General features: G+C 41.4%; 1 protein-coding gene and 1 pseudogene across 4 annotated transcripts in view; one reads left to right on the top strand and one right to left on the bottom strand.

The window, feature by feature from the left end:
* The window catches only part of FGF13 (fibroblast growth factor 13), a 642,179-nt gene that overhangs the window by 108,478 nt on the left and 512,126 nt on the right, over positions 1-21,575 (top strand). The gene's annotated exons all lie outside the window — the stretch shown is intronic.
* Positions 14,119-15,832, bottom strand: LOC132224241 (heme transporter FLVCR2-like; annotated as a pseudogene).

Raw genomic sequence — 21,575 nt, forward strand, 5'->3', positions numbered from 1 at the left:
ATTTTGCAGTAGGAGCTACAGTGTGGTGGTTAAGAGCATCTACACCGGAACTAGATTCCTGGGATTCCAATCCCAGATCCTCTTCTTATTGGCTGTGTGACCTCAGGCAAGTTACTTAACATTTTTGGACCTCAATTTCCTTATCTATAAAAATGGAGACAGATATTAAAAGTAGTTTAATATAGTGACTTGAAGACAGAAAGGGAGGCAGATTGCCTAAATTCAAATCCTAGCTGTATCATCTATTAGTTGTTGGGCCTTGGCAAGTGTCCTAACTTCTTTGTGTCTCACTCGCCTCATCTGTAAATTCAAGATGGCAGTGATAATATGGCAGGACTAAATGAGCTAACCTATGTCAAGCAATCAAAATGGTTCCTTGCTCAGCAAGTGTTGCTCAGTGGTTGAACATTTATCTATGAACCAGGAGGTCATGGTTCGATTCCTGGTCAGGGCACATGCCCGGATTGCAGGCTGGATCCCCAGTAGGGGGTGTGCAGGAGGCAGCCAATAGATGGTTCTTTCTCATCATTGATGTTTCTATCTCTCCCTCTCCTTTCTTCTCTCAGAAATCAATATATATATGGAGAGAGAGAGAGAGAGAGAGAGAGAGAGAGAGAGAGAGAGAGAGAATGGGTTCTTGCCACCACATGGAAGGACTATTGAAATGTCTGCTATTATTACTATTGCTAATATTATTACTATTGCTAATTTCTATTAGTAGCCAAAAGTGATGTGGACTACAAGAGTGGCAGACCCCATGTGCTTCATAGTTTGGAGGAGCAAGGAACCTTGGAGAACTGTGGGCTCAAGGAAGGCATCACAGAGCAGGTAGGCCCTGGAGATGCTACATAGTTTGGTGGAGAGCAGCTCTGCTGTGGGGCATATCAGAACTAGATTTGAATCCCTGTTCAGCCACTTGCTAGCTCAGTGACCTTCAGGAACCGATGTCACCTCTCTTTGCCTCTCTCTTTCTCTGACTACAAAATGGGGATGATAACAGTGCATCCTTGGGAGAATTTAAGTAAACAAATAGATTTAAAGTGCCTGGTACATGGTCAGTACTCAGTAAAGGAAGATGTTGCTTAGTAATTACTACTCATGCTCATAGTTGCAGTGAATGCCAGGTGTAACTCCCATTATTCTCAGGCTGAGAGCTAGCTGCCAGTGTGAAAGGTAGGCAAGGACCTGGGTACTCCAAGAGGCAGAAGTTTAGATACTGGCTAAGGCTGTGAGGTGGAAAGCTCCCTAGGGAGTCATGGTGGCAATGATTTCCTTCGCAGGGTCCTATATTGGGAGATGCGGTTTAAGCTAGGAAGTAAAGGGCGCTGGATACCAGGCAAGAATTTGGTTTTTATTTTGCTAGGAATGGAGGCTATAAGTCATTGAGTAGGGGGTCTATCGGGGTTTCAGGAAGATTCTCTTGTTTTGCCTAAATGTCAGAAGCTCTAAAGCTAGAATGGGTCTGAATCTCCTTTTCTGTCTGTCTCTTCCTTTGTAGATTCTACCCATTTCCCAATATACATACTTCTGTAAAGGGACAATCTGCTGCTTGCCTCTGGCAAAGTACAATGCCTGCTACCTCCTCCAGGAAGCCTTCTCTGATTCTTCCAGCTGCTATATGTACTTCTTTCCTCCTGTGGCCTCAAACAATACTGTGCAGTCTCCAGAGTCTTATCCCAGCTTACCTGGTGGAAAATTGTTTATGTCCTCCCCATTCCATACAAGACTGGAGGGCCCATAGAGGACCTGGATAGACTGTACCTTGTTTTCCTCTAGATTCCCTTGATCCCCTATTCTCAGCCCCAGCTTAGCGCCTTGTACCAAGATGATATGAAGATAATCAGATGCATGAGGGAGCAGGCGAGGGGATGCTTCATTGAGCAAATGAGTGGGTAGTAATTGTGAGGAAGGGTGGGGCAGGAAACTCATTTTCTGGGTCCTGAGCAGCAGGGAGATACCACCTCAGACATCTGTGGGATGTAATGTATGTGGGAGGGTGAGGGTGGGAGGTGGTTGTCTCCCCTCTGCTTATGGCTGTGTTTCTCATCTAAAAATGATAATAGGAGGAATTAACTCAGACGGTTATATGCCTTTCTGAATAGTAATAGACTTCTTTGGAAAGGGAAGAAGCACTTGCTTTAGTTTCTGATAATACCTGGGGGAATGGAACAGTGGTTTTCACACTTTTTAAGGTAGCAGGACCTTTTATTCAAATGAAAATTTAAATTTTGGCTAATAGAGGATGTATAGAAAGATATTTAGATGATAGATAGATGAGTGACCTTGGACATGACACTCTTTTTGGACCTTGATCTCCTCTGTACCACGAGGGGTAGAACTTAATGTGAACTTCTCAACAATTGACATTTTGGACTGGATGATGCTGTGTGGTACGGTGCTGTACATTGGAAGATGTTAAGTGGCATCCTTGGCCTCTACCCACTAGATGCAAGTAGCATCCTTCCTACCCCACCCAAGGTGTAACAACCAAAAAATGCCTTCAGACATTGCCAAATGTCTCCAGGGCTCCAAACCCACCCTAAGTGAGAACCAATGGGCTAAATGATCTCTAGCACGCGCTCCCCTTTTTATGTTCTAAGTGCTTACTCCTAGCAGGTTCTTAGCACAGTGTCAGGCACCTCTTAAGTTCTAAGTTAATGGTAGCAATTCTTAGTGTTATATGCTTCCCTTTATTAGTCCTAGTTTAGCTATTCCTCATCTAATACTGTGGCTTATATTTTTAATGCCCAATTTGGTAGCATATCTCATCTTGGGAAGCAAAATGGTCTGCTTGCTTTCTCATTAGCAGTCCCCAGGGAAGTCTAGCCATCAGTAATCAGGTGGTTGCCATGGCAGAGATGGGAACATGGTCACTTTGTACCATTCTCCCTCCTGCTGTATGCTCTTCAATTTGGCCTTTCCTGTCCTCATTAACACTACCCCTGGTGTGATTTTCTCTCTTCCTGGTTAACTAGACAAACTGCAAAATGGAACTTGTTTTCTGCTCCCCCTCTTTCTTTACTAACTAGAAGCAACAAGAGTCAACCTCCAGAACAACTTTCTGTATTACTTTGGGCTGCTTCTACTGAAAGACCATTAAAATCAGCTTTTAGGTTTATAGTGAGAAAGGACATTTGCCATTTTTATATTAATATTCATATTCTGTTTTGAGATTAGAGAAAGTGCCAAAACAGTATTCATGGGAAGAATTCAACTACTTAGAATAGAAAAATCTACAATAGAATTATTATATTCTCTCATATATTAATTGCCAAAAATAAGCTGGTCTTTTGGGACAAATGAGAAATATTCATTTCTGTTTCCTCTTGATCTAGAAGGAAAAATACCAGAAATGAGAAAACTATATTAAAGATATTAATCTTAATCCCATAAAATGATCATCCCAGTATTTTGGAACTTGTACTTTTAAATGAAAATTATAAGAGTCTAGGAGTTTTGTTAATTTGCTATCGATATTGTGAGGTTTTGTATGAACTGCTATGATATAAACATTTGGGAACAATTATCTTTAGTCCCCAGCATAGGGGCTAACACCTAGTTGATGCCCAATAAACTTTTGTTGAACTGTATTAACAGAAGTGATCCTGGAAATCAGTGCATTTTTGCTCGTTGAATTAAAAGGCCACTTATTATTATTTTTTAAACAGGAATGATGTGATGTATTCACTATATATCATACCATACTTAAGCTACTTTAATCATTTATATAACATTTTTTTATTAAGCTCCTAGTATTTGTCAGGCACACACTAGGAGATAGTATGCTAAACAGACACAGTTTCTGTAGCCATAGAGCTGAAATTCTAATGGGGAAGACAAACAATAACAACAAAACCACAAAGATATAACTTAAAAATGTTCAAAAATGCTCTGAAATAAATAAAAAATATTTGAACTGAGAACTTATATGTATCAGGAAAGCCATTCACCTCCAATAACATAAACTTCTTAAAACAATAGCTTACATGTATTTCTGTCATATGAAAGAAATCTGGAGGTGGTCACTCCAGGCTAGATGTAGTGTTTCTATAATGTTGTCACTTGGTTAAAGGGGTCCATTTGCCTGCATGCATCAAAGCCCAATAAGACATAAACAGGTGTTTGCAGCAAAGAAAGTAAGGGTTTATTTTTAGATGGTGGCCCGGCCTGAAGTAATAGGTGAGGTAATACTCAGAGACCTAGCTCCCCAATGGCTTCCAGGGAATGGGCTGTATAGTGGAAAAAATCATTAGTCATGGTGACTAAAGGATTTAGGATCATAGTCAGGGTCATGGTCTCTACTGATTTGTCAATGCTAGTTTAGGTAGTAGCTGATCAGTGCACCTAGTCCTAAGGTCAGTCATGGCATCATTTCATTTGTTTTCCCTTATTCTGTGCCTGGAACTGAAACACAACTGATGCCTAGATGTTATCTTTAGTATGATTGAAAATCTATCTCTGTGGTCAACAGACCTGATGTTTTGTTTCTAAGATTTTTGATGCTGACCAGGGCCTCATTGTCCTGAGGGCTCAATGGTCAAGGGAGTGGGCACACAAAAGAGAAGGTGGCAGGTGAGTCAAGGTGCTGGGCAAGGCCAATTTGAATCAAAAGGAAATAAAGGAGAAAAGGTCATATAAAATAAATGAAGTTTCTGTGCAGTTATAATGTTATCAGGACACAGGCGTCTTCTAACTTTCTGATATTCCAAGCAGTACTCTGAATTTTATAATAATAGCTTTGAGATATAATACACATACCATAACATTAATCCATTTAACATATGCAATTTGATTTTTTGTAGTAATTCACAGAATTGGGCAAGTATCACCACAGCCCAATTTTAAAATACTCTTGTCACATTTAAAAAAAAATCTTTACCCAAGGATATGTTTATTGATTTGACAGAGAGAGGGAGGGAGGGAAAAATGGGGAAGAGAGGGAGGGAGGGAGGGAGGGAGGGAGGGAGAGAGAGAGAGAGAGAGAGAGAGAGAGAGAGAGAGAGAGAGAAGTTGCTTCTAGAATGTATCCTGACCAGGAATCAAACCCACAACCTTTTCATGTATGGGATGACACTCCAACTAACTGAGCCACCCAGCCAGAGCCTTAAGGTCACTTCCTAATCTAAGATACCTGCTGGCTTTCCAATCAGGAAGGAGGAAGAAGGAGGTAGACGAGATTTGTTTCCCAGCCTAGTCAATCCCTTTGAAGAGCAATTTGGAAGCCCCACCAAACAACTGTCATTTACATACCATTTATAAAGGAGGCTGGGAAAGCTGTCTTTGAGCTGGACACATGACCACACTGAATAAAATGCGCATTTTGTTAGTAAGAATAACAAGTGAATGGATGCTAGATAGTCAATTTGCAGAATTTTATGGAATTTGCTAAAAATAGCAAAAGTTTTAAAAACAACCTTCCTTCCCTCCTTTCTAATGTAATGAACATTTACTTTAAGTAAAACACTGTTCTAGGTATTGGTGATATATATTAAGAACAAAACAAAGATCCATGTTGTCCTGTAGGGCATTCTAGTGGGGTAAGACAGAGAAGAAATAACATAAAAATAAGTAGATTATATAGGTTATGCTTTACATAAGATTGATAAAACATCATGGGCACTATTGTTATGGTTTTTATTGTGTTCAGTTTCTCCAACAATTGCCTTACTGAGCTCTCATATCAGTGGTGTGAGGCAAGTTTCATTTTGCCCACTTAACATGTGAGAAAACAGTAGAAGATCAGAGAGTTTGGGTAAGCACCTCCAGGAAAGCTTCTTGTTTAAGTGTCTCTCTCACCCACGAAACAATTAGATCCTCATGGGCAGGGACTGATTGTACTGAGTTTGATAACCCTGTCCCCTGACCCAGGAAGTGGCATTTAGTCTTACCCAATAAATGTCCAGTGGTTGAACAGAACTGGGTGGAGCACACATTCCTAGCATTTCAGTGTCAGAGCCAAGCCCATGGCCTTTGGTAGTGTGAACAATTGCCCCTGATTCTCTATTGGTACATCCAGATTTTATTTTACTTTTTTCTGTTCTGCCTTGGAATGTTAATAAAATACCACTGTATATCTAGATTATGGATAATTGTGTTTTAGATAGCAGATCCAGTTCTCTCTCTCTCTCTCTTTTTTTTTGTTTGATTAGTTTTGTGTGTGTGTGTGTGTGTGTGTGTGTGTGTGTGTGTGTGTGTGTGTGTTTTGTTTTGTTTTTACTTCAAGGCAAAACAATACAGACTTTCTACGGTAAATTATTCTATACAAAGGGCATTCTTTTGGTGTCCATGTATTTTCTCCCATTGCCTTTAGTAAGCCAGTTTCCAGTTATGTGGGTCCTACGGCCTCAGGTGGAGACCAAAGTTCTGTGCTTTTCTGTGAGCAGATCATGATTAAGTCACTTGGACTTGCCATTCGAGGCTATAAAGACATTAATTATTTAAATTAAGTGGGTGTTAAGAGAATCTGAAGTCAGTTTTGCTTTGCCTAGAGACATCAGAGAATCTGAGAATATTAGGCCCTGAAAGGCCCTTAGTCATCCCTGGTACAGTATCCCTCATTTCCCAGGAAGAGGATTGGAGAATCAGAGCAGCAAAGGCACTTGGCCAAGGCAAGCAGATAGCAGCCCTGCAATCTGACTCCCACTCCAGTGTTTTTTTTCTGTTCTATCATGCTTCCACTTATGAAGCACATAAAAGGGATTCTTACCAAGTATAAGGAATTGTGAATGGACTCTTACTCAAGAGTAAAGAGGTAAATCATTATAATTTAACTATGTATTTCAAATAATAAGCCAAATACAGTCAACATCTGTTATGGAGAGGTTATATATATGTAACCTCATATCTTAAAATACTAGAGATCCCTCAGCCTGACCTGTGCCCTCTCACAGTCCAGGAGCCCGTGGGGAGTGGGCCTAAGCCATCAGTCGGACATCCTTAGCTCTGCCTCAGAGGCGGGAGAGGCTCCCACCACAGCTGCTTTGCTCACCAGCTGTGAGCCAAGCTCAGGCTTCTGGCTGAGCAGTGCTCCCACTGTGGGAGTGCACTGACCACCAGGGGGCAGCTCCAGAATTAAGCGTCTGCCCCTGGTGGTCAGTGTGTGTCATAGCAACCAGTCATTCCACCGTCATTCAATTTGCATGCTAGCCTTTTATTATATAGGATATGATATATTTTTATTGATTTTAGAGAGAGTAAGGGATAGGGATAGAGACATAGAAACATCAATGTTGAGAGAGAAACATCATTGGCTGCCTCCTGCATGCCCTCTACTGGGGATCAAGCTGCAACCTGGGCATGGAATCAAAATGGGGACCTCTTGGTTCATGGGTCAACACTCAACCACTGAGACACATTTTGCTGGGCTTGAGATGTTATATTTTTTTATTAGAGTTTTCCTAATTCTGTGTAACTGCCACCATTGCAGAATGCATGAGGAAGCAAGTATACTTTTTTCTTGATTCCTGAGAAAGAAAAGATTTTAACACATTGTTTGCGGGTAGTTTTTATTGTGCGCTAACAGGTGGCGCGGGCCATTTTTGCAGTTGAATAGATTGATTACCGTTATACCTGGGAGTAAATACATAATTCACCATTGTATGTGTTAGAGACCCAAATTTTGTCCTTTGGAATTCGTATATCTGCATGTTAGCATCCCTTTAGAACAATAAAAAAGTATAAAAATAAACGTATTTATGCGTTACCCGCATTCTACTGCTTCTCTATAAAAAACGTATTAATACGTGTCCTACGCTCTACTAACAGTCAATGTAAAACGTATAAATACATTTCCTGCATACAATGTGTTAATAAGGCAGCAGAATAATGCAGCCCATAGAGCATAGGCCTTGGAATCAGGTGGCCTGGCTTTTAATCAGGGCTTCACAACCCACTAGCTTTGTGAGCCTTTGGTAAGAACCTTCTAAGAGCTATTGGAGAATCTATAGGCTGGGAGAAGAGCTGGTGAGGAGAAAGGTAATGGCTTGGACTGGAGTTCTAGAATGTGACTGAATTACATTAGGTCTTTGTGGCTGAAATCAGACAGTGATTATGATAATTTGGAGCAATGTCCATAGACACAGCCCTTGGATAAACTTGCCTCTAGTTGGCATTAGATGTGAAAATTTCCCTTTGCTTTCACAATGATTTATTACTACTCAAGAAGCCACTTTAATTTTTTTCTGCAATAGAATGTGCTCTAAATTAAAAGATATATACACACATGTGTGTGCATGCATCTATGCATATGTACACACAACCGCTACATAATTAAGTGCAACAGTTCCTTGAATAAAATAATTTCGATATAACATTTATTAAAGAATCGTTCCCAGCTGAATTCACTGGCTGTTGGGTTTGTACATCCTCTCCATGTAGGCTTTCTCTGGGTCCTTCGGTGTCTTCCTACACATCCCGAAGATGTGGATAATAGATGAAGTAGCATGTCTACATTGTCACAGTCTGAGTGAGTGTGAGTCTGTGTGAATGGCTCTATGATGGGAGTTCTTTCCAGAGTATGACATCATAACTATATATCTCTAAATTTCTTTCCCTAATACTAAAAGAGAACTTTAAAAAATTTTATTGTGTGGGTCTTGCTTTGTTCCTTGAGCTACCTTGAGAGGCTATGGCACCCTTATACCTGGAACTAAAATAATCAGGTTTGAAAATAAAGATCTGACTGGTTTTCATTTAAAAAAATGTAAAGGGGAAAAAAAAGATTTTAAAAAAATGTTTGTGTAGCTCACATTTATTTCAGTGTTTAATGTTAGAAGAGTTTTGGGCTTTTATTTAGAAGTTTGCCGATGTTTTTTGGTGACTAGAAATATGCTGTAGGAACTTAACTCAGATCAATTAGCATATGGTACAGTTGGTTTCATTATATGTTATTTTCCTTAAAGTTGGCAGTTTCCAAGAATCTATCAATGATGATATGGGAGGACTTAGTGTAATTAGTTCATGTTATATGTATTATGCATGCTATGTGTAAGGCACTATTGTAGGCCCTGGAGATGCATTTTATGGAATAATAATGAAAGGGTGAAGTAGGAGTAGAGGAAAATAAGCAGAATGTATGAAAAGGAGGATTGTGATGATGATGACTGCCATTTATCTGTTGCCCACTATGGGCCAGCCACTGGCAGGTGCTATATATGCATTTCTCAGCAGATCTTCACAGCTGGCCTATAGGATTTGCACTATTATTAGCTCTCACTTATAGTGAAGAAACTGAGGCACAGTAAGATTGAGAGCAACTTTCTGAGGATCACACAGCTAGCAAATACCAATGCTTGGACTTGAACTCAGTTGTCAATGACTCCAGGGCCCAAGGTCTTATCAATCTTTTATGGGCATTAAAAAGGCATTATAATGACTGCTAATGGGTGTGACAAGAATATTTTAAAATTAGACTGTGATGATACTTGCACAGTTCTGAGAATTACTACAAAAAATCAAATTGCATATTTTAAATGGATGAATGTTATGGTATGTGCATTATATCTCAAAGCTGTTGTTATATAAAAAGTCAGATAACTCAGTGATTTATGCTAATTATGAGCTTACTATACATTGTACACTATGCTAAGATTTTTACAAATATTATTTTATTTAGTCTCATAATAGCCCTGTGAAGTAGATGTACCATAATCCCCATTTTACAGATGATGAAATCAAGGCTCAAAGAGACTAAGACATGTGCCTGAGATTATGCACCTAAGAAGCACTGGAACCAGGACTCAATTCCATGTCTATTTAATGCTAAATCTTGCATATTTTCTGTCTCCCTAAAACATGATAGAGATTGGTTTTCTTTTTACTATCAAACAAATATGACCCCAGTTTTTATTGGTCTTAGAATTTACAGTAATTTTTACTACTAAACACTCATAGAATAAAACATTACAGCTGATATGTATTATTATCTGTAAAAGAAGGTGGGGGAAGGATTGTTCATCAGAAATTTAATGATTAAATTTTAATATGTCAGGTATAAACTAGAGATTGAAAAATGCTTCATGTCTAAGGAATTTAGAATTCAGTAAGTGTATCAGTTATTTGGTATGCTCATTTTTGGCAGTACTGAAGCATTTTATTTTAAATGTACTGTTCATTTTTGGGTGCTCTGTTTTGTTTCTCTTATGTAAATTTTTTCCATTTATGGCAGCTCGTGTTTTTTTTTTTTCTTTTCCTGGAAATAGATAGCATTCATAAACTGAAACAGTTTCATGGGGAAATTTTCTGTGGCACTGAGACAGAACTGTCTTGGCAGAAATACTGGAATCCTATAAAATAGAGTTAATATTGATATACTTTAATCAAAAATTTCTGTTTAGAAGCAATAAACTTGTTCATTGTTAGGCAGCCTCAGTTTTATCCATATCCTGCCTGCTAGAAACATCTTCCATATTTGGAGTATGACATCATAACTATATATCTCCAAATTTCTTTCCCTAATACTAAAAGAGAACTTTAAAAAATTTTATTGAGGAATAATTGACATAATTGTATATCTATAATGTGCAATGTAAGATTTGATATACATATACAATATAGAATGATTACCAAGATCAAGATAATTAACACCATCATCACCTCACATAGTTAACATAGGTAACTTTTTTGTGTGGTGAGAATGCTAAAGATCTACTCTTATCAACTTTCAGGTATACAATATCATATTATTAACTACTAGAGGCCCGGTGCACAAAAATTTGTGCACTGGGGGGGGGCGGTTCCCTCTGCCTGGCCTGTGCCCTCTCGCAGTCTGGGACCACTCAGAGGATGACCACCTGCTGGCTTAGGCCTGCTCCCTGGGGGATTGGGCATAAGCTGGCAATCAGACATCCCTCTGGCAGCCCGGCAGCCCTCGGGGGTTGTCCACTTGCCAGAGGGGAGCAGGCCTAAGCTGCAGTCCCACATCCTTAGCACTGCTGAGGAGGCGGGAGAGGCTCCCACCACTGCTGTACTGGCTTGTGGCTGAGCAGAGCTCCCCCTGTGGGAGTGCACTGACCACCAGGGGGCAGCTCCTGCATTGAGCGTCTGCCCCCTGGTGGTCAGTGTGTGTCATAGTGACCAGCCATTCCCAGTCTTCCTGCTGTTAGGGTCAGTTTGCATATTACCCTTTTATTATATAGGATAGAGGCCTGGTGCATGTGTGGGGGCCAGTTGGTTTGCGCTGAAGGGTGTCCCGGATCAGGGTGGGGGTCCTGCTGGGGTGCCTGGCCAGCCTGGGTGAGGGGCTGATGGGTGTTTTCAGGCTGGTCACACCCCCTTCAGGCTGGGGGTCCCCACTGGGGTGCCTGGCCAACCTGGGTGAGGGACTGATGGCTGTTTGCAGGCTGGTCAAGCCCCCCCCCCCAGTGGGGACCCTAACCCCATGGAGGTTTAGCCAGCCTGGGTGAGGGGCTGATGGCTGTTTTCAGGCTGACCACACCCCCTTTAGGGTGGGGGGTCCCCACTGGGGTGTCTGGCCAGTCTGGCTGAGGGGCTGAGGGCCATTTTCAGGCTGCCCTAGCCCCCCCGTTGATGGAAGCTCCCAGCGTCTCCTTTTTTTCTTTTCTTTTTTATTCTGGGATTTATTTACCTTCTATAATTGAAACTTTGTAGCCTTGAGAGGAGCTCAGAGCCGGCCAGGGTGGGCGGGAGGGAAGCTTGGCTTCCTCCATCATTGGGGCAACCAAGCCTCCTGCTTGCTCCAGCTCCGTGGCTGCTGGCCATCTTGGTTGGGTTAATTTGCATATAGTCGCTCTGATTGGCTGGTGGGTGTGGTTTAAGGTCTAGCGAAGGTATGGTCAATTTGCATGTCTGTCTTTTATTAGTGTAGATAGTCACCTGCTGTATGTTAGATCCTTAGAATTTATCCTTCTTTATACCTCAAACTTTGTACCTTTTGACCCACATCGTCCCAATTTCCTTTCTTCTTAGCCTTTGGCAACCACCATTCTATTCCCTGTTTCTATGAAATAGGCTTTTAAAAATAGAGCACTCTTGAGGGTTTTAATGGTGCTGAGAATCCCCTAGCATTGCCTCTCTGGGATGGTAAAATTGTTCCCAGTTCTCTCTGGTGTCTAATAATATGGTCATGGGGTTAATTTTGGAGCATCAGTCTCCAGAGCAAACCTTTGTCACACTAGCTGTGATTGTCTGTTCTGGCAGATAGCCCCTTCTTGTGGTCACCGGACTACATCCTGCACACCTCTGCTCTGCACCTTTGTTCTGGCTGTTCCCACTAGTTGGGGTGTGTTTACTCTCTCTCTCTCTCCCATCTTTTGAGAAATTACTCATTTGTAGCAGTCAACATTCATCTGTAGTTATCAAAAGCTACTCTTGCTCTTTGAAGCAGGCAGGTATTTTAGTTCTGTTTAATTAGGTACTTACAAAATTGTTGGGATGAGTGGAAGTGGGGCCTGTAGTCTGGGTCTCCAGGAATGACACCCACAACACCAGCACTGAACTGGCACACCAAATGTAGCCACTTCTGTTTTCACATTCAGGGAGATGGGGAATAAGGAGGTTACTGCTGCAACACTGGCTGTCAGGAACCACAGCTAGGGCTGCAGTCTAGTGGGAGGAGGCCACCACCACAACCACTGAAATTGTTTCTGAACACCCACACAGACAATGACTGGACACTGTAACACTGCTGTGGAGTATGCCATATCTCCACAACTTTGCTTGTCAGGAGTGAAAAATAAAGCAAATAGGAAGATGACTTTCGCCTCATTCTATCTAGTCTTCCAAATACATGCATAATTAAAAATAAATAAAATGAAAATATATGTATAACTATACTCCAAATATAAATACAAAATATATAAATATGTTCGTGTGTGTGTGTGCGTGCATGTGTGTGTGTGTGTGTGTGTGTGGTGTATGTGTATCTAGCTTACTATGTTTCAAGCATTGTTCTAAGCAATTTACATGTATTCTCTCAGTATAGAGTAGGTACGATTGCCTCAACTTCGAGATGCATAAACTGAGGCACAAGGGGATTAAGTAATTTGCACAGATTGTATGCATCTTCACCAATAAGACATGTTTTTTACCTATGACCCCACCATACTCCTAGAATAGTGTTTTTGCCCAAATGCTCAATAAATGTTACTGAATTAATTGAAAATAGATGTATGTCATTGGAAAGTATCTACCCTTCATTGGGTTTTAGTGTTCTCCTTTGAGATGTGAAGGGCTTGGGCACCCTTATCTCTAAATTATTTTTAATTTATATACCTGGGGGTTCCTTGGGTTGAGTTGCATGGCAGCCACAAGAATAATTACCATTATAGTTCTCTGAGTGCCAGGCACAATTATAAACACTTAATATGCATTGTTTCCTTTGAGCCTCTCAATAGCCCCATGAGAAAGTTATGGTCTTTGTCCATTCCTACTTCACCACATGTGAGTAAATGGGTAGTCAGAAGGAAGTCATTGATCCATGGCCACACCACTATTGGGTGGCTGAGCTCAAATGCCAACTCATGTCTACCTGATTCCAAAACCTATGCTCTTAATAACTGAGAAAGCTTTAGTCCTCTCAGAGAGAATTACATCTAAGGAACAGTTTTGTCTTCTTTTCCTCCTTCCCATGTATTCTTTTTTAAAAAAATCCTCCTCATCATCACCCAAAAGCACATTAGGTCCCCTGGCCTGTATCTTATGGTTTTTACCCCTTTTCTTAGTATTGAAGTAAATAATATTTTTTTTGGTATGGGACACATGTGACATGTATTGACAGCTGATAAACTTTTTGTTGCTGGGATGGTTGTTAATAAACACTAATGACCTGGTCCCATCTCCCTGAACAGGGACAAATACCACCAGAACCTGTTTTTAATTGCTGTCAAGATAATAAAAACTAGAGAACACCATATTAAACAATTTATTCTTTGCATTAATTACCTAATATTCTTATTTTTTATAAAACTCACTTATTTTTGTAATAAGATATTTAAAAAACATTCTATATCACTTTAGGCTGAAAGATCCATGTTTATATGCATAGAATGAGATCTGAAAATACATACTAAAAGATATTAACCATGGTGATATGTAGGTAGTTCAGTTAGGGCTTTTTAGGTAATTCTATTTTCTTACATGCATATTCTTATTTTTTCCTATCATGAATTTGTATGACTTTTTAAAGAACAGAACACCTTTGTGATCCTGTGAAGATCTTTGCGCTGGCAATGAGAGTTGTGTTGACTGAAGATATGGGAAGGGGGTTTTCCTTGTTCCCTGAGTTGCAACCATCTTTTTCTCTTAGAGGTGCTCTTCAGACACAGTGATGGGTTCTTTGCTGATATTGATTTCCTCCTCCTCATCCTCCCCCTCTTCCTCCTGGAGTTTATTATCAGGAGTTTCCTTGTTTGCTTTCTGCCTTCTGAGATCTGCCTTGATGAATGCAGTGAGGGCTGCTCCAAGGGTGAGGAAAACACACAGAAAGTTGTTCCCAGGCATGGTTCCATAGTGTTCGATAATCTGGCCCTTGGAGATGGTGAAGATGATCCTGAATACCTGGGCAGATACATTGAGGAGGCCAGATGACATGTCTTCTGATTCTGGGTACGTTAGCTCCACAGCAAACTCAAATCCCAGTGGGAGGTAACCAGTCACAAAGAAGTCCATTGTGCCAGTAGTTATGAACACTACTCACAGGTGTCCCAGGTTCAAGGTCATTGTGTACACCACCATGCCCAACAGAGTCATGCTATAGACCACTAGGATTATATCCTTATAGGTTTTGGACATATCCAGCCAGATGCCTGAGATTACAGCCCCAAGCATTCCTGCAATGATGATGGTCAGGCAAATTCTTCCAGCATTCAATTCTTCTACCAGGTAGTGCAATATCAACATGCAATTCAGCAGAATGGACAAGACATAAAAAGCTCCAGCATTCAGACCACAGGTGATAATAAGCATCACGAAGTTGAAGTTTTTGAAGAGCTGGACATGGAACTTAAGTATGAAGCATCAGAGGATTCCAAAGCATAGTTCAGGAATTGGGCCCTGCTGGGGGGATATTTAGGCTTCTCCTTGAATATGATGATGAAAAGGATGAAAACAAAGAGTGGAAGCACCTCCTATTATACAGAACACGATGCTGATGTGATAGGTAAAGTTGTCCTGGTCTTCAATATTGGGTACCAAAGTGGGAGGTACAAAGAAACCAATTGCAATTCCAAGCTGATTGCCTCAGACAGCTATGGAGCAGGCCTTTGAAACCTCATTGGCCCCAAACCAGACTGAAGTCATGCAGGATGGCATGCCCAGGATGAAGATCTGAGCCACAGAGCAGATGACCTGGCCCAGTGCAGTGACTGCAGAGAGATGTGGCTTCAGGCTGCTCAACTTTCACCCAGGCCCCCAAGCAGTTAAGAGCGGATCTGGTGAAGGAAATGGTGTGCAGGCCAATTTTTTCCAGCACCCAGGCCACCAGCAGTAGTAGAAAGATGTAGGTTAGCATGTAGCACATGGACAGTCAGTCAATGGCAAAGGTACTGACCTGGTAAAAGTTCATGAAGACGTTACTGATGGAGCCATACTGGATCCACTGAAAGACATTGCACATTGAGTAGCAACTAAACAACACTGCCCATCTGTACTTGCTCACCTTGATCATACTGAGGTCCTAGGGGCCTAAGCTACTGGAGTGGGCTGAGCTACTTGAGTGGGCCAAACCACTGGGTTGGGCCAAGGTACTAGGGTGGGCTGAACTTCTGGGGTACACAGAGAGGCTGAGATGGGCAGACATGCTCGGGTGTGCCTGGAGCTCAAACTCCTGCTCAGGGCTGCCATTCCGCTCCTCCAGGTTGGGATCTTCATTCACCATGACCAAGGCCTCTCCTAGAGCCTTGGACTGGTGCTGAGGACCCTTGGCTGGTCCACTAAAGGTGACAGGGCACTTGCCCTAGTCTGTCCCAGAAGAAACGGAGACTTAATTTGCATAAAAGCCATAAATTGGTCTCCCAATGCTCACCTCCAAACCTTGGCCCCAACTTTTCCATAGGGAGCGCTGTCCCTGACCACTGACCCTCAGGCCAGCTGCAGACACTTCAGCCAGGTCCTGGCCCTGCAGATGCCTTCATTACTTCTAAGCGTTCTGGCTAGGTAAAGCCTCTGGTCCAGGAAAGAGTTCTCTCCTTGCTTAGACACTTCACATGACATTTGGCTCCCAGGAGGCTTGGGCCTCACTCCCTAGGGCCCATGTGACCACCCTGCCCCCATACCTAGCTCCGCTTCACCCCCTACTCCGGCCCTCCCAATAACCTTGGGCCCAGAAGCCCAATTGTTTCGTCACAATTTGCCTGGTGCATTCCTCCCCAACACCTCGGGTGCCATGGAAACCACCTGGTTAACCCCCTGAACTGTCCCTCAAATTCATTTGCCCCCTCCCAGAGGATACACGAGAAAATCCTATTAGTCCCTCTGAGATAACTCTCCAAATAGAGTTTACTCACCTTGGTCTACATCTCCTGTGGTATAAATATTTATTTTAAACTCTCCTTCTGAAGATTCACTGGAGATTCAGACTTAGCCCTGGCAGATGGCCTGAGAGGCCAGATTTCATAACTGGATTCTTCTCTTCTCAGCAGTGAAAGATAAATATTTTATGATCAGCATATTTTATCGATGACCCTAGCCTTTCTGATTAGTTTCCATCTGCAGGGACTAGTTTATTTTGTTGCCTTGGCTTTTTGAGATTTCTTGTATGTAATGTATTCATGACAACCAGTTGCTTTTGTTTGAAGGAAACCCACCTTTGAGGGAAAAATTAAAATATGCTTTTCCCCAAAAACCCATACTTTTAGATGTGATAAAATAGCATCTACAAATATTACTAAGGGGCCAGGTGCCAAATATAATAGTTTTAGCATATGCCTCTATTTATCATACTTTGTTCTATTTGCCAGTTTACTTGTCCACACACCCCTCCTCCTCACTCTACTGTGTACTCCTTAAGGGCAAGTCTGTGTTGAAATCACTTTTATATCTTCAGGTTCTAATACATATTAAAAGTAGAATAACAATGGAAAATAACATGGTCTCTGCACAAATGATAATTTACAAGCTTCTGAAGTTTCTGGAGATATCTTGAGGCTTGAGTTCCTCATCTGTTCAGTAGATGCAGTAGTGATTTCACAGAGTGGTTGCTTGGAGATTCTTGCTTTTCTCCCCCAGCCTCTTCTTAGTCTTCTTGGTCTCCTTTTCCTTCAGGGCTATGCTTGCATCAGCAAATCCTGACTCTTTCACACTTGGCAATGAAGAGTTTAAAATCTGTTTATAAAGAATGTAAAAACTCCGTTTTAACTCTATGTAGAAGCTTTCACATGTTACCATTTCATTTGGAGTCCTAACTAGATCTTAGAAGTTGCCATCTCTGCTCACATATTCTCTGAATCTGAACCCAATAAAATAAATCATTAAAATATTCAATTTAGCTACCAGAAACAATAATGAGGACAAATATCTTGGAGGCCCAAATCAATTATCCTGTGCTCCCATTCCATCTGTGACAGCTGGTTCTCCACCTGGCCCTAAATGTTTGTAAGTACAGTGGGGCCTTGACTTACGAGTGTCCCAACTAACGAGTTTTTTGAGATACCAGCTGTCTCTCTGCCGATTTTTTGCAGTGAGTTGATAGAGTAATTTGAGTTAACGAGCTCCTTAACAAGCTCCTTAACAAGCTCGGTCTCGGAACGAATTAAACTCGTAAGTCAAGGTCCCACTGTACAAGGGCCATAAGACCATAGTAAACAGGGGATTACAAAACTATGGCTTCTAAAAGTGAATCCTGACTTTTCCTTTAGAAATTTATGGCATTGGTATTGAACAAATTCATGTTGAAGATATAGAGATAAGTAGCACTGGACCTTGACCACCACCTCTGTGGCTGACAAGCTGGATGGCCTGGGTAAGTCACCAAACTGCTCTGTGATTCTGTGGAGTCATCTAACAAGTGAGGGTAATCAATCTTGAGTGCCTCTGTGAAGTTACCAGGCAGCTTAAGGACACCTCTGTGTATGGAACGTGCTCCATAAGTTGGAAGGTGCTGTCATGCACGCAGGAGGAGTTCCTCTTAGGATGGCTACTGGGTCACAAATCTTGCATTAGAGGTCCAAGTTTGCTTCAGCTCCAGTTTATAAACATACATGACTAGCATGCACATAGTTTGCTGACTTTTGACTTATACAATACTGGTCACTCACATTACTTCTGGAATCTTGCTAGTGTCCAGAGAAATCAACAGTGCTTCCCCCTCGATGTATACCAAGTATGCGTATTTTTTTACACAATAGAAATGATCTTGAAGAACTGAATAAAAATCACATAGTCATACAACAACTCATATTTACTTGAGTTAACATTTTTCAAGAGCCTGTGATGAATTATTTTGTAAAAAAAAGCCCTTTTGTAATGGAAATAATCATATTCTATCTTTTAAGTTTGGATACTTATATCATTTTTTCTTAGTCATGCCAGCCTGCGATGTATTCTAAAGAATTGTAATGTAAAATAATGTTATACCATATTCTAAAAAGATGATGATGTAACTTAAGTGTTTAATAAATTAAAAGTTAATACTTATTAATTGTGATAGTAACTGCACCTGTTTATTGAGGGCTTATTATATGCCCCACACTGTGCTATCTACTGTATATGCTCTACTTTATTGGAGCCTCAATATTTGATACATATAATGAAAGTGGGTTATGGTAGTTTATATTGTATGAATTTTGGAGCCTGAGTCATGGGACTGGGAGAGAACACAGAGGGTCTCAGGTTCAGAGGAGGATCCTGTGGCCCAGAAATGGAAAGCAAGTTCCCTTGAGTCACCCAGCAAGTTATTGGAAAGGTTGGGATTAGAAAGGATGCTTTCCAGCTCCCAGCCCAGTGCATGTTTCCCCATTGCCCTGTCTCTACTGCTCACACTGCTCACAATGGATGTGGATATATGGATGCCATATCAGTGCAGTTTCAGGTTAAAGAATGAATTTATGGATGCCATATCAGTGCAGTTGCAGGTTAAAGAATGAATGAATCATCAATAAGTTTTATATTTTAAAGTGCCCAGCAGCCCTGAGTCCAGCACCTTTTGTACCTGAGACTTGTTTAAGACTGGTGAGAGTTGATCAGATAAAGAATCCTACTGAAAAACAATCCTATATAATAAAGAGGTAATATGTAAATTGACCCTCATGCCCTCACAAGATGGCTGCCTACCAGGCCGGCAGGAGGGTTAGTGAGGGATGACCAAACGACTGAACAAGCAGGCTGTGTGGGGCAACCAGGCTGGCAGGGGGGTTAGTGAGGGGCGACCAAATGACTGAACAACAGGCTGTGTGGGGTGACTAGGCCAGCGGGGGGGGGGTGAGGGGTGACAAGGCCAGCAGGGGGGAGCAGTTGGCAATCAGGCCAGCATGGGGGAAAGTTGGGGGTGACCAGGCTGGTGGGGGGGCAGTTAGGGGCAACCAGGCCGGCAGAGGTGGGCAGTTGGGGGCGATCAGGCCAGTGGGGGAGCAGTAAGAGATGACCAGGCCAGCATGGGGGGGCAGTTAGGAGTGACCAGGCAGGTAGGCAGGTGAGTGATTAGGAGCCAGTGGTCCAGGATTGTGAGAGGGATGTCCGAATGCCGGTTTAGGCCCAATCCCCAAGGAGTCCTAGATTGGAGAGGATACAGGCTTGGCTGAGGGGACCCCATGCATGAATTTCATGCACCAGGCCTCTAGTGTTAATATTAATAATGGCCTTGGTAAAATATAGTAAAGAAGAATAGAATTTCAAATGGAAGAATGTTGAAGGAAATAGAAAATCACACAGGACACAGTAGTGGGCCCAATATAATTTAAAGAAGGGTTGGGCAAACTTTATCTGTAAAGGGCCAAGGGCCAGATAGTAAATATTTGAGGCTACACAATTCATATGGTCTCTGTTGCAATTACTGAACTTTCCATTGTAATATGAAAGAAGACATGGACTGTACAGAAACACATTGTCATGTCTGTATTCCAATAAAACTTCATTTATAAAACAGGTGGCAGGCTGGAATTGGTTTATGAACCATAGTTTGCTGACTTCTGACTTACACAATCCTGGTTCTATATCAAGGAGTGTGAGTTGGTGTGCTTCTGACTGCTTTGGGGTGTATATTTTCCTTTTGTCAGGCAGGCAGGAAATGGCTAAGCCCAAGTTAGGTTAGAGCACTCCAATGTTGCCCAGTGTTTCTGGTTACCTGTGTGTGTGCCAAAGGCCACATTTTTTGGAGGTTATTTCTTACTGATAGACTGGCTATTAAGTTTCACTGTTCTTTTTGGAAACACAGCTTAAGAGGTATTTTGAGCAGTGAAGTCATATCAGCTAATATGTCTCTTAGTGGTAACGAGAAGAAACTCCAGCCTTGGACTCCCTAAATACCAGGCCCTCGAAACTGCTCCTCTGAACTTAATGTCCCCACTGTTCTCTCTATTCAGTCAAAAGTATTTCTGAATAATGATTATGATGGTTAATATGTATTGAGGACATTCTATGTACCAGGCAATTTACCTGACATTAATACATTTTCATCATTGATTTCTACGAACAACTTTATAAGGCAGATACTATCATTTTCTGCATTTTGCGCAATTTTGACAATTGAGGCTCAAAGAGGTTTTTGACTTCATCAGGGTCAAAGAGCAATTAAGTTTCTGCAGCAAATCTAAACCCAGGCTGCATATGATAAAGTCCATTGTCTTTACCACTCTACCACACTTTCATCTCTGCTCCAGGTTCTTGAGGACACAGTGAGTCATCTTCCTCTGGGTCTGAGAATGTTTTCTCACTTCTTCCTCTCCCACATGACTCCTGTCTGTCCTTGATTCCCAGTCTCAGGCCTGTAGCACTTTACACCCAGACTGCTGTAGTGGCTCCTGACTACCCTCTATTTAAAACAGCTCTATTGAGATACAATTCACACACTATGCAAGTTTCTTGCAGTCTACTTAAGAACATTTTAGTCACTTCAAAAACAAGCCCCGAAATCTTTTCGTATAAATGGAATTGCAGAATATGTAAACATTTGTGACTGGCTTATTTTGCTTAGCTTGTTTTCAAGGTTCATTATGCTTTCAAAGTTTGTCCATGTGGTAGCATATGTCAGTACTTCATTTTTTTTTATGGCCCAATACTATTCAATTGTATGATATACCATAGTTTTTTATTATTTCATCTATTGATAGACATTTGGGTTGTTTCCACCTTTTGTATATTCTGAAGTAATTGGCCTCTTAAATGTATTCTGCACAGCACTTTCAGATCAATTTTCCTAAAGTGCAGCTCTTACCATGTCACTCCTCTGATTGAAAATAATCTCTATCACATGATCTCATTCATATGTGGAATCTAATGAACAAAATAAACTGATGAACAAAATAGATCCAGAGACATAGAATGATGGAACAGAATTTCGAATCTCAGAGGGAAGGTAGGGATGAGTGGGAAGAGATCAACCAAAGAACTTGTATACTTCTATGCATAACCCATGGACACAGACAATAGGGTAGTAGAATCCTGGGGTGAGGGAAGGCTATAAGGGG

This window comes from Myotis daubentonii, chromosome X (assembly GCF_963259705.1).
Source record: "Myotis daubentonii chromosome X, mMyoDau2.1, whole genome shotgun sequence".
NCBI classification, from domain to species: Eukaryota; Metazoa; Chordata; class Mammalia; order Chiroptera; family Vespertilionidae; genus Myotis; species Myotis daubentonii.